This window comes from Stigmatopora argus, chromosome 22, assembly GCF_051989625.1.
Source record: "Stigmatopora argus isolate UIUO_Sarg chromosome 22, RoL_Sarg_1.0, whole genome shotgun sequence".
Taxonomy (NCBI): Eukaryota; Metazoa; Chordata; class Actinopteri; order Syngnathiformes; family Syngnathidae; genus Stigmatopora; species Stigmatopora argus.
In genome coordinates this window covers 9,049,044-9,071,351 of record NC_135408.1, presented here as the reverse complement: position 1 = coordinate 9,071,351, position 22,308 = coordinate 9,049,044, and the positions used below count along the sequence as shown (strand labels likewise).

At 41.5% G+C, this 22,308-nt stretch overlaps 1 protein-coding gene across 6 annotated transcripts in view; it reads left to right on the top strand.

Moving 5' to 3' along the window:
* Positions 1–22,308, top strand: part of cadm1a (cell adhesion molecule 1a) — a 196,657-nt gene that overhangs the window by 55,157 nt on the left and 119,192 nt on the right. The window lies entirely within an intron of this gene.

Genomic DNA, 22,308 nt, shown 5'->3' with positions numbered 1-22,308 from the left:
TTTGGGGGATGGTATTGATTTGTTGATTCGTTGTGTCTTATAGTAAATGGCCAACCTTCGCCAAATGACACAACTCCTCCGGGTGTGATTATATTCGGTTCAATAGATATCTATTTTTCCCACTTTTAATTGACATTGTTAACTGGTCAAATGTAGACTAATACCAGAGAGCAGTGACGATTATTATTATTATTTTGGCGGGACTTATCTGACCGCGTATTGCTGTTTTGGTTTCCCACTTCGCATTCTGGCTGATGGCCTCGATGAATTAAGCATGTTTTCATTTACTCCCCGTGGACGGCACGTGTCGAGAAATGCTTCCCCCATTTTGCAGAGTACTTTATCATCTCCGGCACTTTCCGTTCAATACCCGGACCTTTTCGTGACCCCGCCTTTGCCGAAGCCCTGGGTGGATTCTCCCTGGGGGAGGGCTCCGTTTTCCGCCTTTCAGATTGGGATTTTTTTCCTCAGCCCTCGATCTATGCCTCGGGCAGGCCGTGTTCGTTTCATCGAGGCTTCCTCAACAGCGGTTGCCAGGGAGAAAAAAAAAGAGAGGTGATGCCTTTTGAAGCCGAATGGCCCTTTTGCTTCCATGTGAGTTCTAGGCATTTTTATTCTTACGGTCAAGGGCGATTCCAGTTGGAATTCATGCCTGTCTGCGTCTGACCAGGCGTTGTTTTTCATTTAACAGACAGGAGTGGGCTATCTTGGGACTTCATTCCATCCAGTGATGGCCATTGAACTTTAGCCGAGGTTTTAACTCGTTGGCGGCCGTCAACGCCGATTTGAAATGGGAAGCTTTGCAACGGGTTAACAATAGTCGTAACCCTCCCAGTTCAAATGAAGTGCACGTCGACTACTGATGAACTCATTCAAACATTGTCATTTCAATATCCCAAACTAAAGACACGAAAAAAACAAGAAAATAAAGTTCACACGTGGAATCACACCCGCCCATTCCTAGCGGCTGCGATAATGAAATCCCGTAGATCTGGAGAGGTTGGAGCCGTGTCAGCCTTCTCCAGGTAATTGAGTTCATAAAATTTAATGGAGGGTATTACTGTTCATGCCTAAATAATTTCCTCTGGCAACCCACCCCGCTGGGCATGTTTTGTAGGCTTTGTTATCTGTCATTCGATGTATATATTTGCATTTGACCGTCTTTTTTTATTTAAGCTTTCCCTGACTCTTTTCTACACCTCTGCTTTTTCTTTTTTATCCTGTATGGCCATGCATTCCAATAGCAAAGTAGACGCCTGAGCCAGAAGCACAGTTGGTGCTCTTCAACCCAATTGTGCTTTTAATGCGGACAAGCCATTAATCAGCACTTTTATGCCGCGCCCTGGGGTTTTATAAGACACGGGGTTGCTGGAACTGTTGAGTTGCCCCAACGCATATATGGTTTCTATCCCCCCCCCCCCTCCCTTACAAGGCAGCAGATGTTTCACGGCACCTTGGGAACTTTTTGGGAGAAGATCCAATCAAAAGTTGGGGAAATCTGGCAACGCGGTGTCCACGGCGGCCAGGACGCGGGCCGTTTGGTCTGCGTCGTGTCAGCACAGCGCTATCTTTTCAGTCGCTTTTAATTTGATTAGTTCTCCATTCTCCGTGTGTATTAGTGTTCAGTGGGGACAAAATTTGGGTACAATGAAAGGATTCCAATTAAGCGCTCGGTTTCTAAAAGGATTAACTCGTCTAATTAAAAATAAAGTTAGGGGGGAAAAAACATGATGAGCTTTCAAGCAGCTAGTATTTAAAATTACCTTAACATACTCTTATTGAGGGTAAAATCAACAGCAATCTGTTCCTGGGCTTGTAATCTGTTTACTATATTTGGCAACATTTTCCCATGTGGAATTTCGCTAGTGTTGTTTGTGGCATATTCTCATTGTTTTGTTGTTAAGCCCAATGCTGTTTCATTTCTGTACGCACATCGATCATATGATTAAGCGCAAAAATGGGATTTATATTCGATTATGCTTTATGGTACCCCTCAATTTAAAATGGAAACTTTATCCTGACATTGCATTCTTTTTTTCCTACTTTGTTTAATATTAAATCCTTTTCCATTTTTGTGTCTTTCTGCAGGTAAGTGAGGCCCGACTCGCGCTGTCTTATCTACCGCCGTCCCAAACGCCGTACACACATCCCAGTCACAGCGTGACTCCCGGAGGTAGCACTTCTAGCGAGATGATTCATCAGCATGGAAGTCGGTAAAAAACAAAAATATTCCTCCTTCCCTCCGTGTTGCCTCCTTCTGACCGTTGGCGTAAATGAAGCGCGCAAAAATGTTTGAAAAAGAAACTGGTAAAATGGGTTTGTTGTCGCAGGATTTTGGGGGAATGTCTTTTTAATGTCCCACGACCCCCTACTAGGTATTCAGGCTCGTAGAAAATGTGGCATCCCCTCTGGAGGGCAGGATGGACTGTTGCTGGCTAAAGGACAACACTGGGGTGTCCCGCGGGTGGCGCTGTTTAAAGGAACTGTCCGATTAGGAGCTCGTGGCTTTGTCCTTCCCTGCTTCGACGGGTGCAAGCAGTTAATCATTGTCCCTTATCTGAACCTTTTATTCATTCGGGGTCATTGACAAAAGTTAAGTGTTGACCTTGTCTTTATATGCAATGGCTTCATTGAAGTTTCCCGATTCTTTCGGGTTCTTGACCCCGGTGTGGCGACGATAAATAATTATCATGGCATAGTCTCAGATGCGGCGTTTTTGCTTTTTGCGATTATCCCCGTCCTCCGCGTATTGGGCCCTCCGACGTACGTTTTATCTTCACCTTGCAGGCGGCCCAGATTAATCCAGTCAAATGTCTTTTAGCTAAGTTGGAATGTGGAGGAGAGAGGGCAAAAGAGAGAGGGGGAGAGATGGTAAAGCTAATGGCGGAACGGTGTGTTTGCTCAAAGATCAGTCACTTCACAGCACTGTTTTGGCTTTTAACTTTTCAAGACCTCGTTGGCTTCGGGGATGACGAATTTTCCAGTAATGCTCTCTGAGCCACTGGCATCAAACTGATGCAACCAAGCTGCAATTGTTGTTTGGGTTTTTTTTTTTTCTGCCTTTTTTTTTCTAATGCTGGTCGAGTCGTCCACACTCGTTAGGCGGTTCTGTGTTGTGTTTTCTAGCTCCTTCAGGTTCTTGTTTACACGCGAGCCCCTTCCCCCGGAATTTCCATTGAAGAAATCTCTCAGCTACTGTCGAATCAAAACAAATGGGACGTCTACCACCGTCAATGACAGCCAATGATTTAAAAGTTGGGAAAACAAAACATTTTAATTAATTTACCTGATTTCAATCTCCTAAAAATGACGATTTCATATCATATGATTGGATCGGAGACATCCCTACTTTTAATACTAATTCCAAGCCCAGAACAACATTTTTTGTGCATGGTAGAAAGCATTGACGACACTCAAATAAATCTGTCTGCCAGTTTCAGGTGATTTGTATGAGCCGATGCCCGCATAGGTCAAACGATGCCACGGGCGACTCTCCCCAGCTTGTATCTTCTCGTCGTCCCAATCGTTTCCATTCACGGCCCCGTGTGAAACACTCGACCACAGGCATTACTCACGCTTGACCGCCAAAACCCCAGCGCATTCATTTTTGCCTATTTCTTTGCGCCCTGCTTGTTCGCGACTAATCCGGATGACCTCGCGGTTTGGTTCTCGGAATTCCTGATCAATAGAGCCGCTGTGTTCCCTGACGCCATTCTGTAGCCCCCAAGCGATACAAGGACTCCCACTTGATTGTGTGGCTGAGACAACGGCGTCAGCCTTGCTTCTGGATGTAGCCTGTTTTTTTTTAAAAAAGAAGAGAGATCTGAAATGCCTTCAGGTTGTTACCAGCAACAGATGGTCCATAAAAGCAGCAATACTGTATGTTGTTTCAGCGGAGGTAGCGTTACCCTGGCAATCTCATACATATTATTATAGAAGGTCAGCAGCGTTTTTTTACGATGTGATTCCAAATGCAAACATGCCTCCACTTAACTGCATCTAAAGATGGACAGCGTTCTCTAAATGTGTTATTAGACAGTCACCACATTAGATGCTATTTCCGCACTGCATGATTTTGCACTAATTTTGATACAATAACTTTTTTCTAAGCCTATCCAGACTGTTAAAATTGCTGCTATACGATCAGAGAAAACTACTTCAAACTATCTAAAACATACTGCCATTTTTTTTAAAGAAATATCTGGCTGGCTATAAAATTTACAATCCAACTTCCCAAAGCTAAAAGCATAAGCAAGCACGCTGTAACTGAATTGCATTACTTTTTTTTTTTTTTAACTTGAACTGATAGATCTCAGAGCTGCCCAATTAGGCCAGCATCCAGGTGCAAGTGAGCATTTTGTTTTGGAGTCTAAAGCGAGAGCATATCTGTTGCCAGTCGCCAGTTAACACACGGCTCGTCTGTCGATGCCTCCGGCCTGCGCTTTTTGCGCCGTCCCGCCCCTGGAATCTTCCTGAATCTTTCTGAAAATCTCCTTCACGCCTGCCATCTTGCCAGCCTGCCTCTGATCTTAGGTGCCAAAAGTTTCAAACGTGGCACGGCCGCGCATCCTTTCGAGCGCGTCTGGCCGGCGTCCTCCCGCCGACACCGTCACTGCCGATTCCGCTACTTGTTTTGGAGGGCCAGCAGGGCCAGAACGGAGGAGGGCCGTCTGTGCTCAGCCCGGCCACCTGGCTGCCCAGAGGGGAAGGGGGCGTAGAGGGCGGGCGTTTGTGCAGAGGAAGCGGGTCAGTGGCAAAAAGGAGACTTTCCTCAATGGCTAATTGCGGCCTTCCGTTTGCAAATTAGTGCCATTTATTGAAAGTAATCCTGCGCTTAGCTACCTTTTACTTTCCCGTGTTCCGATATAAGAATGGACATTTCTCCTGTTAGAATATGTCTGTTAGTTGAGTGCTATAGGCCAAAATTAGGGCCAGTCACCGATTCACTTTATTTTCCTTATTTTGTTAAATGATACTGATACTAAGTACAAACCAATCACTGATTTTTCTCCACTATTTTTCCTGCTTTTATTACTTGTAAAGTGTTTATTTTGTACAAGGCTTTAGTTATTGGCCCGGTTATCACTGACCACTGCTAAGATAGTTGTACACTCATTCCTACACGGAAGTCTGACTATTGTGAGACTTTTTACCACCATTTTGGAAACTTTTTTTAGTTAAGTTATCCTTAAATAGTTACCTGTATATGCAAAATATTCTATACAGCCTTTTTTATTAGCACATATAGTACCCAACATAGTATTTTATTTATTTCTGCTCATCCAAGTGACAGATGGTCAAACTCCGATAGGTAAGCGTTTTCCAATCCTGCTGCCACATCTTCACATCCTGTTTGCTACCCTGTGGACACCCCTTGCCAGGACAGGAACCCCCTGAGCATTACCTGCGGTTTACCTCCGGGAACACCTGGCGCACGGGATGGAAATGTTCCAGTAGCATATGTAGTGATGACAAAGCCAGCACAGAAAGGGAGCAGAAATCTTGTCGAATATGGCCAGACATTTGATTGACAACATTTCCTCCATATTTTTTTGTTGTCGTCTCGTGAATATTCTAAGGATGCACAGTTACAGCCGTCCCGAGCACATCCGATGTGAACAACTCTTTTTTCCCAGTACTTATACTAAGAGAAGCAATGTTTTTTTCTCTCGCCAAGACAGCCCAATTACCACTTGAGATGTTTGCATTGTAAGATAGTGTTTAGCAAGACCTTCAGCATCCATTGAGTTAAAAAGACCGCAACCAATTATCAAGAGTCCTGTTTGGGGAAAAAAAAACAAGTTTTTCCGGCTTGCAGTAATTATTTTCCATCTTCCGGAGGAGTTGCCACTCGGTCCAGAGGTCAAACTGTGAGACCAGGTGAAACTAAATTCACCATATTGGCCTGCCATCCGCCACCTCTTCCGAGCTGGCGTCTCCCCTCGGGCAGATAATAGAGATTCGGGCCTCCCATGCTGATAGGGCCACCTGTGTTATTATCTTCAGGCTCTCCCAGGCAAGTTGGCACTCGACAAGGGGCATGGAGGCATTAGAATTAACTTAACGGGTAAGTGGCTAGGATGTCAGTGGGATGAGCAGGAGGCATAAAATTGGAACTGTTTTTCGCTCTTATAGGCTTACTAATAACACATGTCCATAACAAGATTGGGGTGACTATACCAAACATGTATAAGCATCAAGCACTCTAGTTTCAATCCGTGTCCTTGTAAAGTGACGGACAAAAGGGCCGTGGCACTCGCGATCAAATTGCAGATGTTTCATCGGAGAGCCATTGCAGGACCACGCCAGCTTTTCATGTGCTTGACATCGGAGAAAAGGGTCGAGAGAAACAAAAGTCCAGCACGTCAGCGGCGTTGAAAAGCCGCTGACTAAGGGCAAGGTTTTGCCGCCCTCTGTTTACATGACAGACGTCAAGTCGCTTGTGTTTTGCACGAGGACCTCAGCGGTTTGACCGCCTTTGGCAAATTCATCCCAGATGGAACAGTAATAGGAACGTTAGTACATGGATTAGCCTCTCTTTTCACAACCAGGAAGCGATTCAACCTTTTCACTGTCATTGACGATTGTGAATGATCGTTACTAACACTCCCGGTTGAAATGGATTTCGCCTGAGCGTTCTATTCATTCTTGCACTTTTTCTTCAGCCTCAACCCCTCAATTAGTTTACTTAGCCCTCAAGACATTGTCTACTAATGACATTGGTGTACTTATATATTTAGGTGTATATTTTAGTATTTTCAAGTTGACTCGCTAACGACTCGATTTATGTGAGTCGTTTGTTGATATGTGAATAATCCAAAGGCGTGAATTTTTAAATGTGGTTGTGGGAAATATTTGGATAAACTAATTGCTCAGAAATTGCATTTTTTTTCTCTCTTTCCTCTCCATAAAGTTGTTCTGCGTTTTGTCGCAAATAGCCGTGACGATTTTAGCTGAAATTGCGATGTGGTTAAATTACACATGAATGATCAGGGACTATTTAGCTAATGGGGTCAGCACATGATTGCATCATCCATCACGTCGTGCTCAGAGGCTCATCTTTCACTTTTTCTCCCCCTCCATCTCAAAATTAGCTTCACCATACATTAAAAGTTTCAGAAACGCAATGCATTTTCCCATATTTTTCCCCAGTATTATCTTATCTTAAACTGTAATATTTTTTTGTTAGCTTCATTGAGATTAGGTGCTTTCTTTCTTTCATTTTTTAATGTCCCTTTTTGACATGTTGATAAATCACCGTTTTTACAACATCCACTATAAATTGTCAGTAAAATCTCTGGCAATGTTAAGCGTCATTAACTCGGAGTGTTTTCCAGTGGGCTCATTTCTTGTCATTTCAAACAATATGGGGTGGAAAAAAACGTCTGCTCTTCTTGGCTGTTTCATATTGGGGAGAAAAAAAAATCACAGTTGCCTTTTGGAAACATAGTCAGTAGGTTGCTATATAATTTAACATGAACAAAACATAAAGCTAGTCTAAAATGCATTGCGAATGCCGCTTTTGTTGCCCTGCTTCCACACGTTGGTTCTTTTACAAAGCTAAGGAATGACCAAGGATTTGTATTCCACAGTCACAAATCCTACTTTAACTTACAAGTGCCTCAACTGTAGTGTTTTTTTTCAGTTACAAGCTGTCATTCATGCACTTTAAATATCCTTCAGGACTTTTGGATCCACACTTTGCTGGTCCAGAAAGCCTTTGGGCCCCCTTAAAAGTTGGCATGGTCTCCAGTCAGTGGATTAATTTAGCAACGCAAATGCTCCTGCAGGATTTTAGCAAGACTGACTGATAGAATCTCTTTGTCTCTTTTTGTCTTCTCCCTATTGTCGTCGCTGCCCCTTCGGCGTTTGGCTCCTTGTCATTTTTGGAACCATGGACTTGCGGTGTCAGTCATTCCCAAATATACTTTATTTGTTTTTTCTTGAAGCCGTACATTTTGAATGAAAGCCTTTGTTTATGCCATTTATCCTGGCCCTTTAAGCTGTTTTTCGTCAGATAAACGGAGGTGCCAATTTTACCCTTGGGTACTCTCCAAGACGATGCGACTGTTTGAATTGTATTCGATGATAAGCTAATTTTTGACAATGGCTTGCTCTCCATCTCAATTACTAGTTTTTTTACACCATACATTCCATTGTACAGATAGCGCATGCCCCCATGAAATCATCATAAATGACAGCTTTACAGTATTCAACTAATAGGCTTTTTCTAAATAAACGTTCTCACAACTTGAGCTCAATTTGACGGCAATTGACGTTCTCCATTTGACATTAACTTGTGACAAACTAATTTAAATTCATAGCAGAAGGATGAAAAAAGCTAGATTTCTAGATGTCTATCAAGATTTGTGGGTTATGTTTGCTCGTATTTCATCATCAATAATGTATTGCTTCATGAGTCATAAAACTTTGTGGGGCAAGTGATTTTTTTTTGGTTATTAAAAAGACCTTTATATAATATACAATACTATTTTAATACTAGGTTTTTTTTACACCATACATCCCATTGTACAGATAATGCATGCCCCCATGAAATCATCATAAATGACAGCTTTACAGTATTCAACTAATAGGCTTTTTCTAAATAAACGTTCTCACAACTTGAGCTCAATTTGACGGCAATTGGCGTTCTCCATTTGACATTAACTTGTGACAAACTAATTGAAATTCATAGCAGAAGGATGAAAAAAGCCAGATTTCTAGATGTCTATCAAGATTTGTGGGTTAAGTTTGCTCGTATTTCATCAATCATTTATTGCTTAATGAGTCATAACACTGTGTGGGGCAAGTGACTTTTTTTGGTCATTAAAAAGACCTTTATATAATATACAATATTATTTTAATGCTAACGCTTATTGTATTGTATTTTTGTGTGTATATATATATATATATATTAAAAACACTAAAATAATAACTAAATGTTAATACAAAAGAAAATGAGATTGAAATTAATTTTTAAAAATTCTCTGGTTATGGCCCCCAATAAAACAAAAGTGGATAGTGGATTTTTTTAAATGTAATGTGTAATTTAAAGATTTGGCTGCCATTTTCGGTCTTAGATGTCTAATCTATTTTGAACTGGAGTGGAATGAGCCTCCTTTCAAGTGTTAAATACACATTGATCCACACATTTGATGTCAACTTGCAGGGGTCTGAATAGATGACAGTGAGGATGAAACACATAAATTCTCTCAAAAGTGCTGTGAGAAAATGTCTTTTCAATAGTACAACTGAATGTACATCTCATTAGCAGGTGCACTTCCCGAGTTACTCGCACTTAATACACGCTCTCTTGTGACGCTTGAAAAAGTCACCCGCTGCTGTGATTAGCGCAAAGGCCGATCCGCACTATAGCTCCCCACCACTCTTATTTCTTGAACCGCCTCCCTCCTAAAATGAAAAAAATATATATTGGCATCTACCTTTTTTTTCTCCCCTCAATACATTTCAGATTCTCAAAATCACTCGCAAAAATATGCGATTGCTACACTCCTAATTTCAAGTCTTTAGACAAGACGCAATGCTTTGCCCATCACAATATTTGAGCAAAATTCATTTTTTCTTCCTGCTACACAAAAAGCGAATGTAACGTTTGGAAAGCTAGCAATTTACAAAAGAGTCTCTTCCTGTCTTGAGAAGAAGAACATCCCTCAAATGAGCTCTCAGACATCCAACTTTAATCGTGGAAAAGGGAGAGTAGCGGTGTGGTGAAAAATGACTACCAGCTGCACTTGAGAAGGGGAAAAAAAAGGCAATATTTCATTGTGAAACACGGAAAGCTTAACACGTCCAACAAAGCTTCTGGGTTTAAAACTTCGCTCAGTGTTGAGAGGGCCAACATTTTTTAGAGATGGCAGTGAAATGTATTACACTCTAACAAGAAAGAGAATACGTTAGACTCCGGGTCGGCGTGCAATATTTTACTAATTTGCTAGCAGATTTCCCACGTCTGCTCGGCGCGCTATCAATTCATCATGTTTTTTTCTGCCAGGCTGGACCAAGAGAAAAAAAAATCCGCAAGTGATGACAACCTTTGCCTGCATTTTAAAATTCAGAGAAATATCATTTTGATAGCTAAAAAAAAGAAGAAATTGGTGAGATAATGTGCTTGCGCTTGTAACAAGGGACTATTTTTTGGGATTAAAAGGCAAAGAAAATTTGGCACCCGCATGTGTGGACAACTCATTTTGGAGGTTTTTTTTTCATTGCAAAATATTTTGAACTCATATCCTGCCATTGGAAAAAAATAGATAATTTGATGTGCTGCTATCCATACGCTTTCAATTCTCTTGTTTCCTTAATGTCATTCTGTTAACTTTTATTAGCTAGTTAAGGTAGACGTGATCATTAATTGTGGTTCTGTTGTCAAAACCAGAATCTGAAAAATATCAGGTGTTTCCTGATGCTTCATTTTGAGTGGAATAACACTGATTTAGTTTAAAAAACAGCCTGAAATGAGTGCTAAGTCGGTTTTCTACATGTAAAGCTATATTTGTACTAAACAATCACTTTAAAGAACACTTGTAGGTCATTGGGGAAGACAATGTATGTCATTGTGTCCCTTTTTTGCGTCATGTGATCACCTGAAACGCAAAAATGAAACCATGCACCGTCCCCTTTTAATATGTCTATTTAATCCGTAAAAAGCCATGAAGCTTTTTAGTCGCTCATGAACTTGTAGTTTTCTGCTGTGAGCGAAAAAAAATGCAGTGGTTGCAATCCAGTCAGTGCGAGGTCATTAAGTAGTTTTCAAGCCATAATGGCAAATGAAGTGTCACGCGTCGGTACAAATCTCCACTTGAGAACACCGAGGCGTGATGATGACCCAAGTGTGCAGCCTTGTACTTAAGAGTTTAATGTTTTGGAAAGACTGTCATGGTATACGACTGATGTGATTAATGGAATTGCGAGTGAAAAGGCAGGAAATTTGTGTTTGGACCAGCCACTGCTCCAGTAATGCTGAGAATGAGCCCACGACTCGAAACAATTGATCGGCAGCTAATCAACTGTTAACTTTTTTCAGTGGCATTGACGATACGATCGTAGGTGTCCAAATTATTTTGTCAATAGTATACACGAGTGGTTAGCACGTCTGAGATCGAGTGTTTAAACTGCGGTGGGTTCCGGAGTTTGAGTGTTATGGCCATTCCTGTGTGGTATTTTCTCCGGTATTGCACGCTTTAAATTGTCTTGTGGTTTGTTGACAATAGCCCTTGACTTTAACACATGAACGCAGATGGATTTCCAGTTAGATTTTTCTGAAATGGGCCCTCAGTGAAAAAAGTTTGGACACCCCAGCCAGCCTTAGACTAAAATGCGGGAATTTTATGCGGGACCCGGAATAGTCCATCAGTCCCATTCTCATTTGCACATCACCCCCGGACTGGCAGCTGTCTCCCTCGAGCTGCTTGACGGGGAAATGGGCCTCAGACCTATTTACTGAGCCATAATCCTATCAATAATTGATCAGCCTTGACATTTTTGCGAACAAACAAATGAGAGCTTTTTGCTGTTTTTTTTTCCCTATGACCCTTTTTTCCCCTTTTGATATGTTCTCCATCACGGAATTCCTTAGACAGTTTCCAAGTGGGTATCACAGTCTTTTCTTTATCACTGGGGAGTTATATAGGTGTTGTCTTGATGGACTGAGTGGGTGAAGGCGTCGGTTCAAAAAGGAGGATAACTTTGCAAAAGAGGCAGAAAGAAGAGGAAGCGAGAATCCGTCGGGATTTGAATGAATGTCAGCGCGGCTTATGCTTAATTTTGAACACAAAGCAGATTTACGTAGGTTTTGCGTCGCCGCCGATCACCTTTACTCTTCCGGGCTGCCTCGTCATGAGTGAGACGCTTTGAAAAGCGCCACCATGTTCGCCAATGGAACGTCTCTGTCGCTATGCAAGTGCCACCAAGAGTCTGAGTCATCAGTGGTCCCTGAACCCTGAACGATCAGTCTCAATGAACCTCTGAAAAGCTTCACATGTAGAACTGAGCGGGTTGAATTCCTTTTAAATAGTGCATATAAAAAACATTTTATTGTGTCTGTTTCAACTCGGGATTCAGATTCGAGCAGTAATCCCGTGATTGTGGCAGGACGAGAGTATGACTCAACTGGAGCAGATACAGATAAATAAACAACCAAGAGGATTTTATGATGTGCCTGCTAAAGAAACAGCAGTTTTGCTCGAGAAAGATGACAAAAAGAAGGCTAATTCAAAACCAAAGAGCGTAGAATCACACTCGTCTTTTGCTGCTGTGTAGCATGTCACGCTTCGTATTATCTTTGTCCGGCCCGATGCATGCGAACAAAACAACATAATGGCTTGGCTACTATTGCATAATCTTTGACTGCACAAAAAGAAAACAGCAAAAAACAGGAAAAACTGGCTTAGATGGGTGGCTTAGCGTCATTCTTCCGTCTGACTTTCACTGACTATTTAGTGCTTAGGATTGACAGGGTGTCAATACAAGCAGACTTGCACTAACGACAGCAGGACAGTCAACATGGCTCCTGACAAACAAACATTTGGAGTAAATAATACAGAGTCATTCTAATATCCGAATTGGATTAGCATTTTTGAAGCTGTTTTCTCTGTATGTAAAGAAGCAAGGACTGAAGCAATGCAGACTGATTTTTTTTAACCGATCTACAGTATTCTTCATAAGCGATCGACGTCCAGCCTTACTAGTTCATTCGATGCCAGCCCCAAAATCCAAAGACATTGGACCTCTACTACTGACAAACTCATTTCAATTCCGAAAATGAGCTGATTTCAGCAAGAACAGAACGTGAGTCACATTTCCTTCCCAAAATGTGCTGATTTCAGCAAGATAACATTAATGTGCGTTACATTTGGATCAAAGCAATTGTTGAAGACGTACAAACCGGAGAACTGTTTTAATTATAATGAACAAAAAACTCCCACGAGGATTTTTTTTAAAGTAGAACTTCAAGTGGATTTAATTTTGAGACTCCCTCAATACGTGCAATGTCAAAAATACGGAGTTAAGAAAACAACTCATCCTATTTCAAAAGAACGGGATACGTGAAGGCCATTTGTACTCAAGAAAGGAGATAAGATGGCCACTGTGTGACAGCTAGAACCTCTACTGAATCCACTTTATAATCACTGTGTAAACACTGGGCAGCTTACCCAAGCCAAACCATTGTGCGCTGGGCAAAAGCACGAAAAGAAAACGACTGCTTCCTTCAATAGTCTCATTTGGCGCACATCAGATATCCTGTCCACCTTCACTTGGGGTAAACAAAGGCCAGGCAATAGAGCCTCTGACTCCAGTCCCCACTGACTCTTGTACTCGTTCCCCACCGTTGTATGAAAGTTTAATCACGGGAGCTCGGGTGCGACAGCTCCTATTATTTAAAAGTCATTATCACCACTTATAAATTCCAAGGCATAATTGTGGTAAGAATATTCAATGAAATGTCCGTCCGTGGTTTTTTCAGACCAATGGGAGGCCAGATCCTTGCACTGATTTACCTAAGAATTCTCGCATAAGGACCCAGGGTAATGGAAGACAAACAAGTGGCAGCCCGTCTTGCGGAACGTTTTTTAATAATGATAGACTGGTGGACGTCTTGTCATTCCTCTCGCCGGGCTTGTGTGTCAATACCGGGGCCACTGAGTGTTTAATCTGACACGATAAGCTCAGGCGTGAAGATTAAAAACAGCGAACAGTGGCTTGTGAAATGAGATCTTAGCACGGGAATAAAATCGATGACTTGGTGACAAACGCAGATCTCTTTGTTTTTTTTCCAAGATGGCGTAATGATCTTGCTCAAGGTCAGTTGTGATCTTGTCGATGCTTGTTTGTCCTAGATACTTCATTTTGCAGTTTATAATTACTACTGGATATGTTCTTTACCGCACCGGGATTTAAAAGATTAGTTAAATCCGTGACAAGCATCCTAACTCGAAATGATAAATTAAGTTATTTTGATTAACAAGTGGGTGCAGTGCGACGACGAAAGTTCATCTGTCAATGCCATTGACGGTGCCGGACCTCCAATCCATTTAGACTCTTAGGGGAGAACGAATTGGACGTTTAGATGCGTAAATGGCAACCAAAGAGTTAAATGAGTGCCCTCTAAAGGGTTTAATACACTTTCCCCATAGAAATGATCTTTAATTGTATAAATTAAATCCCCCCCAAAACTCCCAACATCTGTTAGGTTGGCAAGGTATCTGAAAGGAGCAACACCTTCGTTAGATCCACTTTTGAATTCACACATACGCGAATACCCAACGTCAGCAGTCTCCATGGGAACGCTCAACTTTTTCTTTGTCGGTTTTTCTAATTGCGTTATTTCATATTTTTGTCCCGCTGTAATGGCGTTTCCGAAATGAGCTAATTACAGCAACGGGGGTGGAAGTCTGGCTGCGCCATGCGGTGGGGGGTCTCAGATGATGTCGCATGGATTAACATGGCTGTTTACTTTAAATGAGGAAGTGTTCATTTAATAGTTCCTGTTGCCAACGCTGCTTTCTGCTGAATGTGTTTTTTGTTTTCTTTTCCTCCTCTATGATGATGACAAGGTGGCAGCCTGACCAAATACGTTGAACGTGGTTAAAAATATTGCGTTTCTGTACAGGGGGAGCTAAATTAATACATAAGAAGGCTTGATGCCTGAAGCTGACATTGAGGGTCACCTTAGCGCATCATTTTTTATACATATGTATGATGAACGATATAGCGGGTATAAAAGCAATGGAATTTAACTGGATATTCTTATCAATTCATTACAGATTTTTTCTTGAGTCCTTCATTTAATTTGCTCATTTGGTGGAAGACAATGTTAGCGCAGAGCTCATTAAAACCCCCCAAAAATGTCTGCTGCTAGTGTATGCAAGTGTAACGAGCTGTGTGTGATGTGTGGTGGGCCCGACTTTTGGTTCTTGACTTTTTGTAGTAGCACCTGACAATGACCAAGTTAATAATGATTAATTTATTCGCCAACTTTGACGGCATTAGATAACCAATCTGTCTGGGCTGGGAGGGATGGCAGTGAGTTAAGACTGAAAATGGCGTAATCCCTGTCATGAATGAAACTTTGCCCTATTTGATCCGTTCATCTGTACTTTCGTACAACATGATTCGTCCGTCAAATATGTCTCTCAAAAGGTGTTTTTCTCATTTTATTAGCGTTTCCCTGATTAAGTTTGCTTTGCTGTTAGCGTTATGTCCGGTGAGTCGGAACCTGGGCGACTTGTGACTCCATCCCGATCTTATTTTGCCTTTTACGAGACGAGGTGGTGATGTGCGGGAACTCACTGTTTTATAAGAAGGTAAACTCCAGAGCGTGGCTGTGGCCCGTCGATGACCCAAGGGAGACGCCGGGAAGACGCTATTATTCTTTAATGTCGATGCGGAATAACTGCCGACGGGCTAATTTTCCTAGCCGTCCTTTAAAGGTCAGGCGTTGAGGGCAAGGAAAACTACATACGGCTTAAGGTTATCGGCAATATTGCACAAGCTGTTCAGCTCATTTGGCATCATAAAATGTTCATGTAAATCTATGTTTGCTTACGGACATGAAAACCGATCAACATACGTATAGTGAAATTTAGACGTTGTTGTAATTTTCTCTCTTATAACCTGTGTTGAGGCAAGTGACTATTATTGGACCCGCCATCCACATTTCTACTTGACATTTTAGGTCATGTAGACCACAATATTCACATTTAGTCTAGCTCACATGACCCAAAATGTCATGTGCAGATATTTGGAGGCCAGACCTCTATTACAATTAAAATTTTATACAGTGTGACACAAAGTTCATTTGTTTGAAATGATGATATTATGAATGGAGGAGACAAAAAGGTCTCGCTTTCTCCATGACCTTGTATCAGAATACATCTTTTTCTGAGCAGTTTAGACCTGTCTTTTCCTCACACAATGCCCATGTCGGGTATAATTCAATTCAATCAAACTTTTACACAAATGCGAGGATTTCTTGCAAATGCAAGCATCGATATATCTTTCCAGCAGGATGTCTCTCGATTTGTCAGGATCGGAAATGATCCGTAGATTTGCAGATTTTCTCCCAGCTCTGCTACCGGCTCCCCGTTCCTCCCTCCATTTCTCACGTTTTAATTTGATCAGAGGGTTTCCGGATTAGCAGCGTGAGTTTTGCTCAGGGAGCCAAATGGGATGTGGTGGCTAGCGTACCTGCAGCCAATATGCGGCATTAGCGTAACCCGGCCAATGTTTCTTGGCAAAGCCACCACTGAGATTCTCAGTTTGATAGAAAAGCATAGTGTATGCTGAACAAACGTGTAAATGCTCTTTTATTATTCAAACAACACCAGTGTAGTAAAGTGTACAATTTTAAAAAGACAGTCATTTGCCACACAAAAGTACCGCTTTAGGGATACGAGTGAACGGTTTGAATTATTACTCTAATTTTGCCATAAAGTCCCGGAGAAACAGTTTATTGTTAGATTATTGCGTTATTTTTCTCGTTGTTGTAAAATGTTCATATTAGGGCCGCCTGCTAGTTTTATTTCCCGAATGAAAATAGTTTTTTTCCTTTTACAAAGGCTGTTTTGCAAATTGCCTGACACATCTCGGCCACTGTTAAGTGAGGGAAAAGCCTTTAAAAAATGATAATAATAATAATATTCCTGTCTATTCAAAACAATTTGGCCACTGTTTTACTGCACCATTTAGTGGCATGTATGATAACTACACAAATCCAATATTTTGTACCTCCTGAAGTGTTTTTATTTCCGTGGAAAATGTCCGAATCTCCAGAATCGCTAATTCCTCTATTGCTGTCAATATCTAAAAATGACTTAAATTAAATCATCAATGGAATAGAATCTAGGATGCATTATTTGAATTTAAAAACAGGTTCCAATTCTAACAGTTGTGCAAATATAACGGAACATATTTTGAACTATTCCAGTCAATCGTTTGAATAGAGTGAAATAACCTCTCGGCTTTTTCGAAAATTACATGTGGGAAGTTCCATTCATTTTCGTAACATTCCAGTGCACTTTGCTTAACTGAATTTCTACCGAGATTTTGTTGAAAAAGAGAAGTGGTACTACAAATGAAAGGACTTATTGGTCTCCCACATTTTGGGGTGGAAAATAGACTTTGACATAAAAACAAAACACTTCGGTTTGTGAACTATCAAAGGGACGCAAATGTAGAAAAAGAAGAGACGGAATGGAGGCTGCGACCTTCATTTTGAAGCGCTCCCAGATTTTCTGTTTGTGTCTGGTGGAACTCTCTTCTCCCGCGCTGTCCCGCTGTGAACAAATGGAGCTTCTCCGGCACCCTCGCTGTGTCTCGGAACCCACCGGAAACGCCTCGAGGCATCGAAATTGCCAAGTGCGCTCGATCCTGCGTGCGACGTACATTAAGCTGCCTTGGCCACGTCCATTTAGTAAATGGAAAAATGCGTCTGCGAGCTTTTTCCTCTGGAAATGTTGAGTGACAATCCTTTGCAATGAAGTCAAACTACACAATAGAGCTCTTTCAGTCCAATTTTTAGATGGTAGATGTCCAATAGTGTGGCTCTTTCCATCTGTGATTCGTTTGTCATTTGTCGACGTCCAAACCATTTGAACCGACAGCCTTCCCAGTTCAAATGGATCAGACGTCTCTCAACTGTCAATGGCTGCCAATGAGTCAGTTTTTCTATGTGGAAAAAACCTTGTAATAGAGCTCAGCCTGTGAAAAAAAATGAAGCAAAAACAATAGTTGCCTATAGTTTGTTTTTTTTGTTCACAGTATATCGCAAATGTATATGTTGGCAGGGCTACAGTAAAAAAAGTATATTTATCACCTTTTACGCCTCTGCAGACACAAAATAGGGACAAAAACCTTGTGTATTTCTTAGGAACACTTTTCCTTTTACACTTGGACAAGCTTATATACTAAAATAATGTTTATTTTCTAATTATACTCTGTCACTGAAAAATATATAGCTGGCTCAACTCTAACTTTAAAGCAAATGCCTAATTAATGAATTCTATTTACTGTTTTTACGGACTATAAATCATTTGGCTGGGTCTCCGACTTGTACACAAGTGTGAAAAATGTATTTTATTCTTTTTCAATCTGACTACCAACAGTTTATGGTGTGTTTTTATGGCTATAGTTATTTAAAAAAAACTGTTAATGTTACATTAACAGGTCCCTATTTTGTCTGTTTTATTCCATATCACTTTAAAATATATGGTTTGTTCTTGCTTTCTGAAAAATTAAAAAAAAACAGCCCTTCAAAAATGCAATGACTTATAGTCCCTAAAAATGCCGTATTTAATTATAATTATTTTGCTGGTCGGGGTTGTGTACTCCATTGTATTAAATCATTGGAGGTGGATTGATAGAACCTCCAATTTTAATCTAATCAATATTTGAAGTTATTTCCACCACTGCTAAATAGAGATTTTCATTAACTCCAGAAGAATGCATCTCATATTCCTGTTTTTTGATAGTTGAAAGTGTCTCTTTCCGGCGTCTCAATTGCAAAATAGCAGTCAGTGGCAGCAAGTAACAAATACATACAATAGAATTGCCCTGTGACACATCTCCCTTGCATAACACCGCCGTTGACTCATATAGCTTGTGTTGAGGCTGTCAGCTGTCAGTTTATCATCGCCACCCAGCATCGCCGCTCGCATATTCTCTTTTATGTGTTGGCGACACATCTGCCGCCGCGTGTATTTAAAGGTTTTCCTGTCTTCCTGATGCCGATTGTACCCGTCTCATCTTTGCTTTGCTTCCTGCCATGCCCCACTTCTTCCCTCCCTTCTGTTTTTTTTTTTTTTGCAGTTTATACATCAACTGCTTTGCTCTCCGGATTGTAGCCTGATTACCTGATTTTTTTTCTTGTTACCTCAAATACCGATCTGTTTCTAAAGAAGTTTTACGCTTTGGATCGAAGGGATGCTTGCTTGCGCTAATGTTTTTGCTTAAGTCTTTGCTTAGTATTGGGGTTCAATCATGTGGCTCTTTGCATCCTTCTGCTATGAGTTTCAACCTCAAGCTAAATGTAACACGTACATCAAATCAATATCGCCCATTAAATTGATGAATCAGAAAATATTCCAATGCTATGATGGTCTAGACCAAGGGGTGTCAGACTCGGGTTGGTTCGCAGGCCGCTTTAACGTCAACTTGATTTCACGCTAGCCGGACCATTTTAGATATATTATTTATATATTTTTTATAAATGGATTAAAAGAACTGGATTAAAAGCCCTGAATATTCAGTTTTTTATAGATGTAAAACAATGTTTATTTTAGCTTTTTAAAATATATTTTTAGATTTTACAAAATGATTTTTGAACTAAAAACACAGAAAAAAATGGATTAAAAAAATACAAATATTGATTTAAAAGGAGGAAAATCGGGAAATTTAATATACATCTATACTCTTCATTTTAATTTGATCCTAAAACAGAAAGTCGGCACTCATGATTTACTCTCCTGGGCCACACAAAATGATGCGGTGGGCCAGATTTGGCCCCTGGGCCGCCACTTTGACACATGTGGTCTAGACTGACTTTAGGCAATTAATTTAAATGAGGCAAGTGTTGACAGTCTCCTGGCTTTAAAATCTCACTGCCACCGTGGGAGGTACTTTCCTGCTTTCCATTGATTGGCCTTCACTGAACCACAACCTCGACAAAAAAAATTATTCTTATTTTGGCAAAGACCGCTTTGACCAAGTGACAAATGACGTGTTGCTAATGTAGAGTTAGCAATGCCTTTGGAACATAACAATGTTTCGGCAAAAGTGCACCAATAAAAAAAATCCTGGTTTTAATATTTTCAGATGATAAATTATTAATTTTCTAATAGCTATGCTTGCTTATAGAGTCAAAAGGCGTAAATGTAAGATATTAAGCATTCAGTAGATTCCCGCGATGCTTCCGTTTCTCTCTCACTCACTTGTGCTGTATTATGGAGATTCTGCCTCTGTTTTCAACTTGTATGCTAAAATCTCCCAGGAATCGTGTTCTTTGGGATTTACTTCCTAATCTGACCCACTTTAAATTTCCTATTGCAACTCATCGCACAATACAGAGGAGTCTAAACTATTGTTTTCCACAGAGTCATACCCCCCCTGCCATAGCCATCGGTTTCAACTATGCAGAGGCAAACTGTGACGTTAATTATATTCATTGTAAAATTTCAATAGTTAAGGATCTGTGTGGGTCTTGATCATTTGTTTTTGAATGCGCCTTGACTAGGTTCTATTATTTAATTAGTGTCGAAGAACTCGTGATAGTGGGAAGCGTAATGCGGTTTACCACATGTGGTTGCCTTGTCCTGGATGAATTGTATGTAGCACGTGGTAAAGTTCCCTACCAGATCATCTCCACAATTGGCACTTCTTGACCCGCTTGTCACAACCTATCTAAAGGTGAATCACAGGGAAACGCTGAGTGTGTTTCGAGATCTTCTCGAGTGTCACGCTGGGCCAAATCAAAGTGAAGTGGACGATTCCTTTCCTCGTGAAAAAAGGGGTCACCGCCGTCACCGGGGTTGGATACGATAAGCGCTTTTCTCCACGGGCTTCAGTCACTTCTAATCCTCGGTCGTGGCTGCGATCGAGGAAATTCTCCCCATTTGTCAGAGGACGTTTGGTGTGGCCTCATCGTCTCCTCCATCCATCATGTCAAATGGCAGCGTGGGCTGATGGAGGTTCACTTCAAGAGGGTAGGTGTGAGGGGAGGGATTAGAACATCCACACGTACACCTACTGTCGCTCTCGACCTCACGCCCCCAGGAGCTCTTGGGGTTGGGGGGCTGGCAGAGGGACAGGGATCGAGCCAGGAAGGAGGCTAAATACAAATCCCCCACGGCGGCGGCAGCGGTAGCGCCGAGGCGCAACCCTACACGCTGTGGCCAGAAGCCAATCGATGCCGTTTGATGAAAAACAATTGAAGCGAGGAGCCAAGTGGTAGTTGTTTGATGCGGCTAATGTCACGCTCAACACACGGGCTGGATGAAGGCACCTGCTGGCTATCAGAGCCTAACGTGCAACAGATGTGACGGCTGAATCTGGTGGTCTAATCAAAACCTTTGGATGACTTTTAAATAGATCCGGATTGCGGTTTGAAAATATATGAAGTTGTTGGCTGCCATCGATGGCGATAGACGTCCAATTCGTCTGCTTGTTGACAGCCGTTGACTTCCACTAGAGGACGGCGTATCCATACGTCTTATTCGATCTTTGCGGCATGGCCCTGAGAACTATCAGAGAGAGTCAATAGTGTAGGAGGAGTCATACGATGGCAGTCGTGGTCTTCTGGTCGGATTAATCAATGAGGGCTTTATAGTCTTTGGGTGCCGGCCCAAAAAAGCTGATTCTTAGCTAGAGCTGGCAAAGTGGGTCAGACGGAGCAGCACACACAAATGTATATTTAATGTTCCTGCTGGGACTGACGCTTCGGAGCATGAACAATCCTTTTCTTTTGCTGCCTCTCACGTATAACCTGCTGCGCTCCCTGATTAATCATTGCAAATGAACTCTTTCAGTGCCATGGGCGATCCTAGACGTCCAATCGAGCAGCTACTTTCACCCGACTGCTATGAAATTAGTTTTGTCACTAGTTGACACCCAATCTAGAGATCCCAGATCTGATCACGTGTTTGGAAATAGGGGCCGATCACGTCATTTTCAGAGTTGAAATCTGGATTGGTACTGGGACAATCTAAATCCGGTGAGTCAGGCTCAGTTGATGGGGTCAAATATTGTCCATTCCGTTTGAAATGGGAGGACTGGCAGCAAATATAAAGATGCTAGTGAGTCACCCCTATTCCAAAAAGCAGTCCCCACATAGATTTGACTTTTAAAAATTGTAACGACAAGGATAGGCAGAGAATATGGAAGTGATATTTAATTGGCTGCCTTCCCGTCAGGTCTCATCAGGACCGGTGTTCCGTCACCGTAATCCCGGGAAGATTGTTTTTGTGTGAGAGCATTCCGTCTGACATTTTCATATTCCCCCACCGCCCCCTCTCAAAAGCTATCTCATTCCCAATCCCTCCCACCCCTTGGAACTGATTTGAACGGACTAATCCTCCCTGAGATCCACCTGTGAGTCTATAGGATCACCATGCATTAATATTCTTGTGAAATTACAGCAAGGCATTAATAACTCATAACTAAAGTCCCATATATCTTCACAGGATGAGGCAATCTTTTGTACATGAATGTGGAAATGTGTCTTAGTTTATAGTCCATATGCAAATTTGGAACACGGTTCCTCCCCATGACCCAACCTTAATACTATCACGGTTCAAG